We start from the raw sequence: 15,703 nt of genomic DNA, 5'->3' as shown, positions 1-15,703 counted from the left end.
TTTATGTTTCAAAAGGATATGCCCTTGCTTCCTAATCAAATCATCAAAACTTGCCACACTGACTGTTGCAATAAAATCTGAGAGAACCTGGGTTAGATAAAGATAAAATATTTTTAAACAAGAACCCCATCAATATTATTATTATAATTTATATCTGTTTCTGTATCGATGCAACAGCAAACACACATCTGGGTATATTTACCAACTAATTACCATTAAATTGAAATTATACTAAACTGTAATATTAGCAAATGGTTCCGTTCACAATCAGTAATCATCATTTGGTGAGCTTGTCTCTATGAGAAACATTTTTATAAAAACAAAAGCTAAGCATAGGTGTGTGCATGGAATCTTTACAAGTAAATGTAGGCTCATATTTAGTATATAAAGATAAGTAATTAAAGAAACAGTCACTACTTTTAAATAAGCACGAACAATATAATGTGTTAATGCTGAGCTAATTTCTGTTCTAGCTGATGTTCGCCAATGGGTTTTCTACCAAATACTTAATTACTAGCAGGAATGGGCAAATGTTTCGCAACATTCGAAAAATGAAACAAATGTTAACACATTTGTTAGTTCGTTTCAAATTTCTAATGTTTGCAGAACATTCTAACATTTGTTTCAAGTATTCAAATTATGCAATAATCGAATTCCAAAAATTTGAATTTATAATAGAATTTCTAATGCTTTCTTTAAATGTAATATTTGAATTATGCAATATTCTAATTAAAAAAATAATAATTTACAGGTGGCCCCCGTTTTACAGCGGTTCAATTTACACCGTTTCAGAATTACAACCTTTTTTTCCAGTCATGTGACTGCTATTGAAAATCATTGAGAAGCAGTGCATTTATTAAAATAGCCAGTAGGGGGAGCTGAAATTAATCAGTTTAACCAGACCTGAGCTATCGAGCAGATTTCAAAGGATCAAGATCTTCCTGTCTATAAATCAGTCCAGATTGGAATGCATAGAAAGAACTGTTTGCAGAAAAATGCAAGTGAAGTTTGTGTTATGTGATTATATTATTAGGTTTATAATGTTGTTTAGCAAATGTTTTTGTTCATTTAACTTAGTTTAATTATATATTCTGTGTTGTGTGATTATTTTATTAGGTTTATAATGCTGTTTACTATTTAAAGTCTTCATTTCAAAGCTTTAAAAATAATGTATTAGGTGTTACTTATGACAATTTTGAGAGGGGCCTGGAACCTATCTTCCTCTCTTCCGATTGACTTACATTATAAACTGGGTTTCAATTTACAACGGTTTCAATTTACAACCATTCCTTCTGGAACCTAACCCCGGCATAAACTGAAGGCTACCTGTATATATTTGTAATAATATTTCTAATGCTTTCTTTAAATGTAATATTCAAATTCTGCAATATTCAAAATAGAAACATTAAAATGTATATATTTATATATATTATGTATCAATTTACTAAATTTCCTACCACATGAACTATTGAACTTCTGAATAGTATTTGTTAAATCGAATGTTACATTCGAAACTTCGAATGTGGACATTCAATCTAATTATGAACATTCGAATTCAAAAGTGACATTCGAAAACTGAAAATAGCATTTGATTTTAGAATTTTTGAGAATATTCATTCTTATCAACATTCGATTATGTAAATTGAATTTCTACAATAACATTTGTTCTAACATTCCAATTCAAATATAAACACATTTACCCATCCCTAATTACTAGCCTAATATCCATGTGGACACTGGTCTATATTCAGTCTGTGTTTCCATTGAGGTGGCAAAGTTTAGAAACTATTGGTAAAAACAATTAATTTCCCTTAAAGTCTATGGAGAATATTTATGTTACTACCAGTTTCCAAACAATTTCACCTAAGTGGAAACAAGGCCTCAGTTGGGCATACACATTTAGGGCTAGCTTCCATTGAGGTGGTTAAGTGTGAAAACTAATGGTAACATAAAAAATCTCTATAGATTTTAATGGAGATAAATATTTTACCACCAGTTTCCAAACTTTACCACCTCAACAGATACAAGCCTATTAGGTGACATGTTTTAAGGATAAATTAATGCTTAGTAACATTTGCGTGAAACAGAATGTGCGCACAGTCAAAAGAATCCACCTGGATGCAGCATAGCCAAACAAAGCATTAAGAAAAAACACCTAAGCACCCTCACGAAATAACATAAAAACACGTAACGGCCCACACGAAATAATAAAAAAAACCTAACCACCCGAACAAAGTATTAACAAAAAAAAACCTAACCGTCCGCACAAAGTATTAACAAAAAAAAAACCTAACCGTCTGCACAAATTATTAACAAAAAAAACCTAACCGTCCGCACAAAGTATTAACAAAAAAAAACCTAACCGTCCACACAAAGTATTAACAAAAAAAACCTAACCGTCCGCACAAAGTATTAACAAAAAAAACCTAACCGTCCGCACAAAGTATTAACAAAAAAAACCTAACCGTCCGCACAAAGTATTAACATAAAAAACCTAACCGCCTGCACAAAGTATTAACAAAAAAAACTAGCCGCCTGCACAAAGTATTAACAAAAAAACCTAACCGTCCTCACAAAGTATTAACAAAAAAAACCTAACCGCCTGCACAAAGTATTAACAAAAAAAACCTAACCGCCTGCACAAAGTATTAACAAAAAAAACCTAACCTTCTGCACAAAGTATTAACAAAAAAAAACCTAACCGCCTGCACAAAGTATTAACAAAAAAACCCTAACCACCTGCACAAAATATTAACAAAAAACACCTAACCGTCCGCACAAAGTATTAACAGAAATATCATCTAAGCGCTGGCAAGAAATATTAACAAACACCTAAGCTGCCAATACCCACATCGCAAAATAATAAAGTAATTAACCCCTAATCCACAAATTAAACAACACAAATAACATAATTAAAATATTAACCCCTAAACCGCCAACCCCCCATATCGCAATAAACCTAATTAACCTATTAACCCCTAAACCACCAACCCTCATCACAATAAACCTAATTAACCTATTAACCCCTAAACTGCCAACACCTCACAATAAACCTAATTAACCTATTAACTCCTAAACCACCAACCCCCCACAATGCAAATAACTAATTTAATTACAAAGCCCCCTAGCCTAACACCCCCTAAATTAACCCCAATTACATAAAATAAAAAAATTTACTAAGTTACAATTAAAATAAAAAATCCTAACATTAATTTAAAAATAAAACCTAAGATTAAATTACAAAAAATTAACCTAAAATTAAAAAAAAAGTCTAAAATTACAGAAAAAAATAAACAAAATTATCAAAAATAAAAAATTGAAACAATCTAATACCCCTATGAAAATAAAAACACCCCCTAATCAAAACTAAACTACCAATAGCCCTTAAACGGGCCTTTTGTAGGGCATTGCCCTAAGTTAAACTGCTCTTTTACATAAAAACCACTAGTCCCCCTAACAGTAAAACAACCCCACCCACCAAACCCCCCCAAATTAAAAAACCTAACACTAAAAAAACCTAAGCTACCCATTGCCCCTAAAGTGACATTTGTATGGGCATTGTCCTTAAAAGGGCAAACAACTCTTTTGCTGCCCATTAAAATAAAAAAGCACTAATCTAAATAAAAAAAAAAGTAAATACATGGAAGTAGGTGAAGAGTTCATTTCAACCAACACTAATAAATAATACAAGATCAGATTCAGACTAGATTGCTGTTCCAAGTACATCATATAACTCATTACATGCCGGGCATTAAATTTGCAGTACACAACACAAGGTGTACCAATAGGATGGCAAGGGATAGGGTTAGGGAACATCTGAGGGACATAGAGGGTGAATACCCTTCCACACCAGGGGCTAAACAAATCTATGATTGACATAAGAAAAGTCACAGCTGATATATATGATAGGGATTATTCTATCAACAACATTGAATGGACCATCTTCTGACTTGTCTTGGAATATGCCAATTGACGCTCTATGTTCTGTCCTTATAGGCAAATTTATTTGAGAGGTCGGTTTATTGATAAACATAGATGGAAATAGGTAATGTAAACTTAGATATGATTTTGAACATGGATACTATCTGTGTAATAGCGACATGCAGATGTCTAAACCCTACCTAGCAACAGATGACAAGACCAGTCCTCTAAAAATTCTGTATTGGTCAGTATAGCTGTCATGTAATTTCCAGGCCAAATTTTAAATCAGAAGGAAAGCATCGTTGGGTGCCAATATTAGTATTGTCTAAAAGACAATTATACATACATTATACATGTATACAATATAATGACATATTTTAACATCTGATGCACATATATACTTGTTTATAAAACTAATGTAGTTAGCGATTCTCCGGAAGCTTCACAATGTGATTAACCATTGACATCTGTGAGCTGAGTCACTCCCACTAACCATTGTGTTTAAATAGAGCTATGTTGAGTACATTATAGCATCTTTGATAAAACACCGGCTGCTCCGTACGAAACACATCAGAATGTATGGATACAAGATCGATGTGTCTATATAGTTTTTAATATGATACAATAAAGGTTTTTCGATTTTACACTCGGGCTTACTCATTACATTGTGACTCCTCAGAACTAACGAAAAAAGATGGCATTTGCAGCTTCATCCTCTGACTGAAAGGTAACAGTTTTTGCTTGGATCTGTTGTGGGGTTCCTGAAGGAAAAGGACCTGGATGTTTAGACTTTATCTAGTTCACTGTGACATGGTGTGTGCATTCCTTTTTTTCTTGCCTTCTTTTTCATTGTGCTAATAGGATGAATAGCAGAATACATAGCGCAAAGTCACCAATAGAATACTTCATTACTATGTAGACCAATACAAATGAATTGCTCAAACAATACAACTGATTCATCAAATTGATACATGTGATATTAGTAAGTCCATCATTATGGATACTTACTAAATAGCAACGAAAATGGTTAGAATTATACAAAAATGTAACAAGCTGTACTGTATTAAAATGCTATAAATAATCACTGCAAAAAACTCATAAAAGCATGACATTATTGTCATAGATAGCTTCCTAAGAAAACTTGTATTTAATGTATTCCTGGACATTCAAATACTTCAAAAATTTCAATAATGTATGCTGAAGTATAGTATAATAGTTTTAATTTATGTAAACTCTATAGCATTTGAATGTTCAGATTATTCACTGATATAAATCTTTAAATTAAAGATTGAAAATGGGATGTTGGGGAAAGTAATGTGATTGTGAAGTGTGATGTGAAAAAAGAATAGGGCTAAAAATGTGAATGAATGAAAAATAGTAGTGATAAAATATGAAGGAAAGATGTGTGAGTGTTAGAGTAAAGAAGAACTGGAAGTAGAATATGTTAAGTTAATGAGTGTAAATCAAACAATATAGTTGACTAATGGAGGTGTGGCCAATGTGAGTGAATATGTGGAGAGAGAAAAAAAAAGAATTGACTTCCATCTAGTCAATTCTTATTGCATTATTCTTAACTATATACAGGTGTTAAACACATAGTTACAGTTCTCTCTAGTGCAGCAATGCATTATTAGTCCCCAGATGAACACAGCCACTGGGCAAATCATTGGCAGCATATGTGCATAGCCACAAGTCAATGTAGTGTTTAGTTCAGGATCTGCAGTGAACTGCCAATCTGGATTTAGCTCTGAGCCTGGGCCTGGGAGGGTTGGTGTGCAGGGCTTGCACATATATTCCATGTGCATTGCACAGAGTCTCTGACTTCTTCACTCTCCATCTGTAACAAAAAAAAACATCAGGTAAAGACCATTGTGTATACATTGTGGCCACAAGCAGCAGCAACATCACATCTTTGAATTTTGGCGGTATGTCATTGTCCACCAATAGAGGTGGGATTCTTTAGAATCACCAGATCCCCCACACTCCCCCCAAAAAAATAAACTCAGTACTGAAAATTTATGATCATCTGGCAGTTTGATGGACACAGCTGAAAGAGGGAAAATGTTGGTTTCAAATAAGGGGTAAATGGTCTCCCATACCTCCTAGTTTTCTTCCTTAACCTATTGGATGCACATGATGACCCTCAAGCACAAACAGATATGGACTCCTTCCTCCCTCAGATTAAAGTGCGCTTTAAAGGAATAGTCTAGTCAAAATTAAACTTTCGTGATTCAGATAGAGCATGCAATTTTAAACAAAGTTATAATTTACTCCTACTATCATATTTTATTTGAAAAATCAGAAATGTAAGCATAAGAGTCGGCCTATTTTTGGTTCAGAACCTGGGTAGCGCTTTCTGATTAGTGTCTAAATGTAGCTACCAATCAGCAAGCGCTACCCAGATGCTGAACCAAAAATGGGCCGGTTCCTAAGCTTACATTCAAATAAAGATACCAAGAGAACAAAGAAAATTTGATAACAGGAGTAAATTAGAAAGTTGCTTAAAATTGCATGCTCTATCTGAATCATGAAGTTTCATTTTGACTAGACTATTCTTTTAAGTGCTGTACCTGTTTTTTTTTAGGTTATTGATACTTATTTTGGTAATCATCTGCATTTTTCAAGCTCAAGAGACCCATCACTTGAAAGAGGGCAATCTGCCCCTTCAAATGAGATGCAGATCATCACCCTTTTTAAAGTGGCTATAGTGAACACTTAAATGTGCTGTGTAGCCTATGGTGGAGGGAGGCTCAAACAGAACCCCCATAACCCCCCCCCCCCCCGTTTGTGTTAGAGGAATAAGTGATCATTAATTTGAAATAATGGAGTCTGCCCTTCCATATAAGGGGACACTTGTCACAAACTGGGGGCAGATAAGTGCTCTGTTAGCTCTTTTCATTTTATTTAATTTGATTTGAATACATAACTAAAGCAAAATGATAAAGACATAATAAAAGAAGATGAAGAAGCTTTTCTGACAACTTTGTAAAACAAAACAAAATAAAAAAGGGCTAAAATCAGTGTTTGAAGGCAGTCTAGCCAAGAGGGGTTTTGCTATACATCCCTTTACACAGTATTCTACAGCAACATAATTTACATGTGGCAACTGAAACTCAATGGCTTCTGTTACAATACAATAGTGAAACTAGAACATCACAATTACACTTATAGGGGCTTGTGGGTATATTGTACATGTATATAGAGTGTTGTATTTATATGTATTTAATGCTATAATAAGTATTATTGCTGTGATTTTAAAATTACTGTATTTTGCTTTTGGCATGTTTTTAATTTTTTTTTTAGGAAAGAAAGTGTTGTAGCCGTGACTTTCTAGTTTTATTTATTAATTGGCAATATAAGTTATCACTGTTCTGAACGTAATATTGTGGCCACAGTGTAACAAACATGTTATAAAAGAACACAATTATTACAGTGTGGTCGAAACAACTAAAAACACAGGTCATGTGGTTGTGAAAATTCAATGTTTTTCAGATGATCAATGATGTTATGGTAGGTAACTGACAGCCACCTGATCATGTGATTCCAACTTTTGAAAAAGAGGCTTTCTTTTACATCTAGTGTCCCCTTCAGAGCCTAGAGTGTCCTTAAAGGGACATGAAACCCATTTTTTATATTCAGATAGAGCATGTGATTTTAAACAATTTATGAATGCACTTATATTATCAAATTTGTTCTCTTGGCATCCTTTGTTGAAAAAGGATACCTAGGTAGGATCAGGAGCTGATGATTGGTGGCTGCACATATATGCCTCATGTTATTGGCTCACCCAATGCATTTGTCTAGCTCCAAGTAGTGCATTGCTGCTTATTCAGCAAAAGATACCACGAGAATGAAGCAAACTAGATAATAGAAGTAAACTGGAAAGTTATTTAAAATTGTATTCTCTATCTGAATCAAGAAAGACAAATTTTGGGTTTCATGTCCCTTTAAATCCATCTAGTAAACAAATTATTACAAATTATTATTCCTTTGGCAATAATCTGTTTCCTAGATGGGCTCATACCCCTTAATTTGAAGTGAGTAATCCCCAATTTCATATACAAGTATTTTTTGTTTGATCTGTGTTATTTTTGGGAATAACGTCAGGCATTTCCAAGAGAGTGGTAAAGATTTTATGTTTCAAAAGGATATGCCCTTGCTTCCTAATCAAATCATCAAAACTTGCCACACTGACTGTTGCAATAAAATCTGAGAGAACCTGGGTTAGATAAAGATAAAATATTTTTAAACAAGAACCCCATCAATATTATTATTATAATTTATTATTATCATTTATTTGTATAGTGCCGCCAAATTCCATAGTGCTGGGTACAATGATAGGGGTATACAATGACAAGGATTGTGATTAAAAAAAACATAACAAAACAGTTGCGGTACTCCAACTGAGAGAGGCATAGGATCACAAGATATGTTGTTAAAGGAAACTGAAAACGAGCTATGACGCAAACCAGGAGAGGGCTGTGTCTCGGATGCCAAATTAATGTAGTATGTTTAGGAGGAGAGGATGGTCGACTGTGTCAAAAGCAGCGGACAGGTCAAGAAGAATTAGTAAGGAGTAGTGGCCTTTTGCTTTAGCTGATAACAGGTAATTTGTTACTTTAGTAAGAGCGGTTTCTGTTGAGTGTTTAGGCGGAAACCAGATTGTAGTGGATCAAGAATGGAGTTAGTTATGAGAAATTGAGTTAGCCGATTATAGACCAGTCGTTCCAATAATTTTAAAGCAAAGGGAAGTAAGGAGACAGTCGATAGAAGGCGTAGAGGGGTCATGCGAGTGATTTTTTAGGATTGGTATGATTGATTGGTATGATTGACGCATGCTTGAATGAATCAGGAAATGTGCCAGTGGTGAGAAATTGGTTAAAGGGATATAAACAATTATGAGAATTTAAGACTAATATATTGAATAGGAAATTTAAAAGTATAATTTTTATGCAGAGATTAATTTCTTGCAGCAGATGTGTGGAAAAAATGTCATTTATAAAGAGGACAACATGCCAAGTAATTTTAACCGTACTAAATGGCCCGCTCTGTACTGGTACAGCTCCACACTTTCCTGCACTTGCGTTCTCTAAGCCATAGCACATTCACACTATGTTTATTTTTTCTCCACCTCAAACCCAATTTTCTTTAGTTACACAGAGTGAAGAAGCCAGCAGAGTGAATGAAACTAAGCACTCTCAGAAAGACAACAGATTCCCTGCACTTCAACCTTACATTTCCATATGCTGATCTTTTCAGAGAGCTAAATGTGAGCACCAGGGGCGCTACTGCACATGCAAATTATAATGTTTTATCTTATTATTTCTTATTTGCCTATAACTGCATATTTCACTATGCTTTACAGGTACAATGAATGTATAATAGATGGGAATCTCGCTATTCAAATTATTGCCTAAATTCCTATCTTTTAGAGTGTGCCATGCAAATTTACGGCTAGATTTAGAGTTTTGTCGGTAACGACCCGCGTAGCTAACGCTGGCTTTTTTCTGGCCGCACCTTTTAAATAGCCAATCAGATTGAGCTCGCATTCTATTGGCTGATCGGAACAGCCAATAGAATGCGAGCTCAATCTGATTGGCTGATCGGATCAGCCAATCGGATTGAACTTGATTCTGATTGTCTGATTCCATCAGCCAATCAGAATTTTCCTACCTTAATTCCGATTGGCTGATAGAATCCTATCAGCCAATCAGAATTCGAGGGACGCCATCTTGGATGACGTCCCTTAAAGGAACCGTCATTCTTCAGTTGGACGTCGCCGGAAGAAGATGGGTCCGCGCTGGAGGTCTTCACGATGGAGCCGGTCCTCATCGGATGAAGATAGAAGATGCCGCTTGGAAGAAGATGGTTGCCGGTCCGGATCTACTCTTCTTCCCGGATAGGATGAAGACTTTGGACCCTCTTCTGGACTTCTTCAGCCGTCGGATGATGGATGTCTAGCCCCCGCTTGGGCTTAGATGAAGATTTCGGAGCCTGGAATGATCGGTGATACCTGGCATGGTGAAGACAAGGTAGGAAGATCTTCAGGGGCTTAGTGTTAGGTTTATTTAAGGGGGGTTTGGGTTAGATTAGGGGTATGTGGGTGGTGGGTTGTAATGTTGGGGGGGGGTATTGTATGTTTTTTTTTACAGGCAAAAGAGCTGAATTCTTTGGGGCATGCCCCGCAAAGGGCCCTGTTCAGGGCTGGTAAGGTAAAAGAGCTTTGAACTTTAGTAATTTAGAATAGGGTAGGGCATTTTTTTATTTTGGGGGTCTTTGTTATTTTATTAGGGGGCTTAGAGTAGGTATAATTAGTTTAAAATTGTTGTAATATTTTTCTGATGTTTGTAAATATTTTTTTATTTTTTGTAACTTAGTACTTTTTTTATTTTTTGTACTTTAGTTAGTTTATTTAATTGTATTTATTTGTAGGTATTGTATTTAATTAATTTATTGATAGTGTAGTGTTAGGTTTAATTGTAGGTAATTGTAGGTATTTTATTTAATTAATTTATTGATAGTGTAGTGTTAGGTTTAATTGTAACTTAGGTTAGGATTTATTTTACAGGTAATTTTGTAATTATTTTAACTATTTTAGCTATTAAATAGTTCTTAACTATTTAATAGCTATTGTACCTGGTTAAAATAAATACAAAGTTACCTGTAAAATAAATATAAATCCTAAAATAGCTATAATATAATTATAATTTATATTGTAGCTATATTAGGGTTTATTTTACAGGTAAGTATTTAGCTTTAAATAGGAATAATTTATTTAATAAGAGTTAATTTATTTCGTTAGATTTAAATTATATTTAACTTAGGGGGGTGTTAGTGTTAGGGTTAGACTTAGCTTTAGGGGTTAATCCATTTATTAGAATAGCGGCGAGATTCTGTTGGCAGATTAGGGGTTAATAATTGAAGTTAGGTGTCGGCGATGTTAGGGAGGGCAGATTAGGGGTTAATACTATTTATTATAGGGTTATTGAGGCGGGAGTGAGGCGGATTAGGGGTTAATAACTTTATTATAGTAGCGGTGAGATCCGCTCGGCAGATTAGGGGTTAATAAGTGTAGGCAGGTGGAGGCGACGTTGAGGGGGGCAGATTAGGGGTTAATAAATATAATATAGGGGTCGGCGGTGTTAGGGGCAGCAGATTAGGGGTACATAGCTATAATGTAGGTGGCGGCTCTTTGCGGTCGGCAGATTAGGGGTTAATTATTGTAGGTAGCTGGCGGCGACGTTGTGGGGGGCAGGTTAGGGGTTAATAAATATAATATAGGGGTCGGCGGTGTTAGGGGCAGCAGATTAGGGGTACATAAGTATAACGTAGGTGGCGGTCGGCAGATTAGGGGTTAAAAAAATGTAATCGAGTGGCGGCGATGTGGGGGGACCTCGGTTTAGGGGTACATAGGTAGTTTATGGGTGTTAGTGTACTTTAGAGCACAGTAGTTAAGAGCTTTATAAACCGGCGTTAGCCCAGAAAGCTCTTAACTACTGACTTTCTGCGGCTGGAGTTTTGTCGTTAGAATTCTAACGCTCACTTCAGACACAACTCTAAATACCGGAGTTAGAAAGATCCCATTGAAAAGATAGGATACGCAATTGACGTAAGGGGATCTGCGGTATGGAAAAGTCGCGGCTGAAAAGTGAGCGTTAGACCCTTTCCTGACTGACTCCAAATTCCGGCGGTAGCCTAAAACCAGTGTTAGGAGCCTCTAACGCTGGTTTTCACGGCTACCGCCAAACTCCAAATCTAGGCCATAGGGTACTTAACCCAGATATATTTTTATACTACATATCTGTTTTATTTTTTATCTTTTTGTTTCTGATTTGATAGCCTATCCTCATAATGTGTGCAATAATTCCAGATCATTATAAGTCATACATATGGATAAGGTAAACATGCAAAAACCTATATGTAACATACTTTTGTGTTACAAGCAAGCTTTTTGCACGCGTCAGGTTGCGCTTGTATTACAAGTTGAAAGTAAAAAGGTATCACTTGCACGCTAACCCGGCGAGAGTAAAAAGCCAAACTTACAATATTGCGTGTGAGAACGCATTCCCCCATAGAAGTCAATGGAGCAAAAAAAAGTGGAAAAATCCTAACACCCTACTTGCGTGCAAATCTAATTGCATATTTTGAAGTGTGCTAACCCGACTTGAAAATATTAATATTCTGTTACTATATATACTGTTCTAGACAGTAGTCTATTATAGAAACACATTGGTCTTTTTACCCTATTATTTCAATTGCATCACCTATGTTATCATATCAGCTTGCTTATAAAATGAATAACTCCATAATTCCTTTAGCATATATCACCGAGATTGGGGTAAAAAATAGTGATTATACATCAGTAAGTCACCCACTAATGTCTGTTATATAACATAGAGAGGGATAGAGATATATATATGTGTATATGTGTATGTATGCATGTATATATATATGTTTTTGTATATGTATGCCCACATGAGATACACCTTTCATGATGATTGTTCCTATTTTAGGTACATACAATCTAGGATCAGTATAATTATGTATGTGTATATATATATATATATATATATATATATATATATATATATATATATATATATATATGAATATATAGGTATATAAATAAATTAATTATGTAGAAGGAGACACAGAGAGATATACTCATCTGCACATATAATGGTGTGTGTATACAATACTGCATATTAACCTATGTAACCATCTTTCACACTATGTCCCAGGTCAAATCCCTTTAATGTGAAGTATATTTCCATGTCATTTATGTCTTTATACTCTGCTGATAATAACAATACTATTTATATTGCTATTTTGGACACACATGGATGTAATAAGAATTGGTATATATTACCATATGACACACCTTGCTCATTCTTTTATCCTATTAGATTTTACCTGCAGCCTTAAATAGGTTGACAGGTGTTTTACATACAGCTATGATTACGACCTGAAGGTCAAAACATGTCAGCTGTTCACAGCTAGTGATTGTGTTTTTCCTGTGACCCATGGATGTTGTGGGTATTTTTTATACTTTAACCCTTTCGTGACAGGGTTAAAGTGTCTACATCGGAACACCTGTTCCGATGTAGACAAATTGAAACTACGCGATCGTGCATACGATCGCGAGATTTCAATTATTGGATCGCATCTGGGGGGCGTCCCTACAACCCTAGGAACGCCCTCCAGACCGCGATCAAGTCCTTGAAGCGCAGAAGGCTTCAGGACAGCCGTTTGATATGACGTTCTATTCCGTCATAACGGCTTTAAAGCCCAGTGTAAATATGACGGAATAGAACGGCATAACGGCGTTAAAAGGTTAAATGAATACAATTTGGAACTTTTAATCTTATCGTCTTGTGCACACTGCCTTTACCTCAACTATATATAATTATATATAGATATATACATATATATATATATATATATATATATGTAGGAGTATACATTTAAAAATACATAGAACATATTCTAATATGTGCAGAACATTGGAATGCTAAATATTTACGGTAAATACACAGTATATTGCATAAAAATCATTTTACAGGTTTACGTCTACTTAACTGCAAAAGGCTCCAAGGCACACACACACATATATATATATATATATATATATACTGTATATATATATATATATATATGTGTGTGTGTGTGTCTATATGCATATATATATTTATGTATTTATATGTGTATATGTCTGATAATACATATATACACATATAAATACATAAATACACATGTACACCCATATTAACACACACACATATATACTGCGTGTATATATATATATATATATATATATATATATATATACACATACATACATACATACATACATATACATATTTAGACATGTGTATGTACGTATTTCAATGTTAAAGCTCTTTGCTTGCCTTTTTTTTTCTAACACCTGAGACCTCATATCTTTGAGCCCTAGTAACTTTTTTGTGCAATTTTTTTTAATAATTAATAGTTTGTGATTTATTTTTGATGTGTTTTGTGAAACTTTTTTTGTTTCACGAAAACAGTTAACCAGAGCTCTGAGGTCGCACTAACCCGACGTGCGTTAACCTCAATTGTGCTCAAGCAATCGCGTTTACTTTCAACTTGTAATAGAAACAAAAAACCTGACTTGTTCAAACACCCACAATAAACCCCTTATCACTCGAACGTAACTGTTAGCGTTCTACTCGTAATCTAGGCCAATGACTGTCTGCGACTGCCAGTATCTGAGATGGTGGTCAGAATTTTGAGTAGGGGGGAGAGAAAGGGAGCTGTTTGGAAGGGATCAGGGAGGTGGAAAATGTCAGGTGGAAGTGTAATCCCTGCCTGCTAACTAATTAACCCCTTCAGTACAGTGAATTTCAGAAGTGTGGTGCGCAGTTGCAATAAGTGGCCTTCTAATTACCAAAAACTAATAGCAAAGCCATGCATGTCTGTTATTTCTGAACAAGAGGGGCTCCAGATAACCTTTTACAACTATTTGTCTTATGACTTCAGTAGTTGTGTGTAATTAAATTCAGTGCGAAATCCAAAGTTTGTGAAAAAATTAACAATCTTTTTAAGGTGATTGCATTTGGCAAAACGGTGGCCTGAAATTTACCAAAATGAGCCTATATCAACACCTAGTTTTGATAGGTAAATAAAAAAGGCTCCATTTTTGTTTAATTTAAATGATAGCAAAAATGCTAAAAATTCTTCAGTATTTTAGGCAGGTTTTTCTCTAAAAATTTCCGGTAGTGAAAGGGTCAAATAACATAACTTTAAATGGCATGAAAAACCCAAAAAACCCAAGCATATAGCAGGTCTGGGACCCACATAACTCCCTGCGCAGAACTCCAGCCGGAGGTGCCCCCTTCTAATAGTTACAGTAGAAGCCTCAGGTCAAAAGACGCGTGGGGAAGAGCACTTCAAGCTCCAACCTGAAGTATCATGCCCCCCAATTAACTCGGCTCTTCTCTTCCTATGGGCTCCTTTCTTAGGATTAGGCCCTGACAACGCCTACTAAGATGCATAGTACAACACCCCCAAACCCTTTAGATGCCAAGGAACACTAGCCTTCCAACATACATCAGCCTTAAGGAGAAAACATTAAAACTATGGTCTTACAAACAAGTCAGGGCGACTGCCCATACCCTAGCCATGGATTCTCTAGAGCGGCTCTAAAGCTGCTTGAACTCTCTGTGCCTTCCACAATAACAACCGTACAGCAATAAACCTGTACCAAAGAAAACAGTGGTAAGGGAGGCAGCAGCATCAGCAGCTGGAAGAAGGTCTAGCATCCCAGGCTAATAAAGCTAAGCAACCCAAACACGCACGCATTCACTGCCTTACATGGCGAAGTTAACCCTTAAAGGGACATGAAACTTAAACATTTTCTTTCATGATTCAGATAGAAAATACAACTTAAAAAAATGTTTCCAATTTACTTTTATTATCAAATTTGCTTCGTTCTCTTGTTATTCTATGTTGACGAGATACTTAAGTCGGTAGTGTGCACGTGCCTGAAGCACTACCTGACAGGAAATAGTGCTGCCATCTAGTGCTCTTGCTAATGTATAACATTGTTGCAAAACTGCTGCCATATACAGTAGTGCTGCAGACACGTGCAAACTCCTAAACTTACATTCCTGCTTTAGAACAAAGAATAAGAAGAAAACAAAGAATTTAATAACAGAAGTATATTGAAAAGTTGTTTAACATTGTTTGCTCTTTCTGAATCATGAATGAAAATATTTTGGATTTATGTCCCTTTAAGGAGCTTCAA

Source organism: Bombina bombina, chromosome 3 (assembly GCF_027579735.1).
Source record: "Bombina bombina isolate aBomBom1 chromosome 3, aBomBom1.pri, whole genome shotgun sequence".
NCBI lineage: Eukaryota > Metazoa > Chordata > Amphibia > Anura > Bombinatoridae > Bombina > Bombina bombina.
This window is presented reverse-complemented; position numbering follows the sequence as displayed.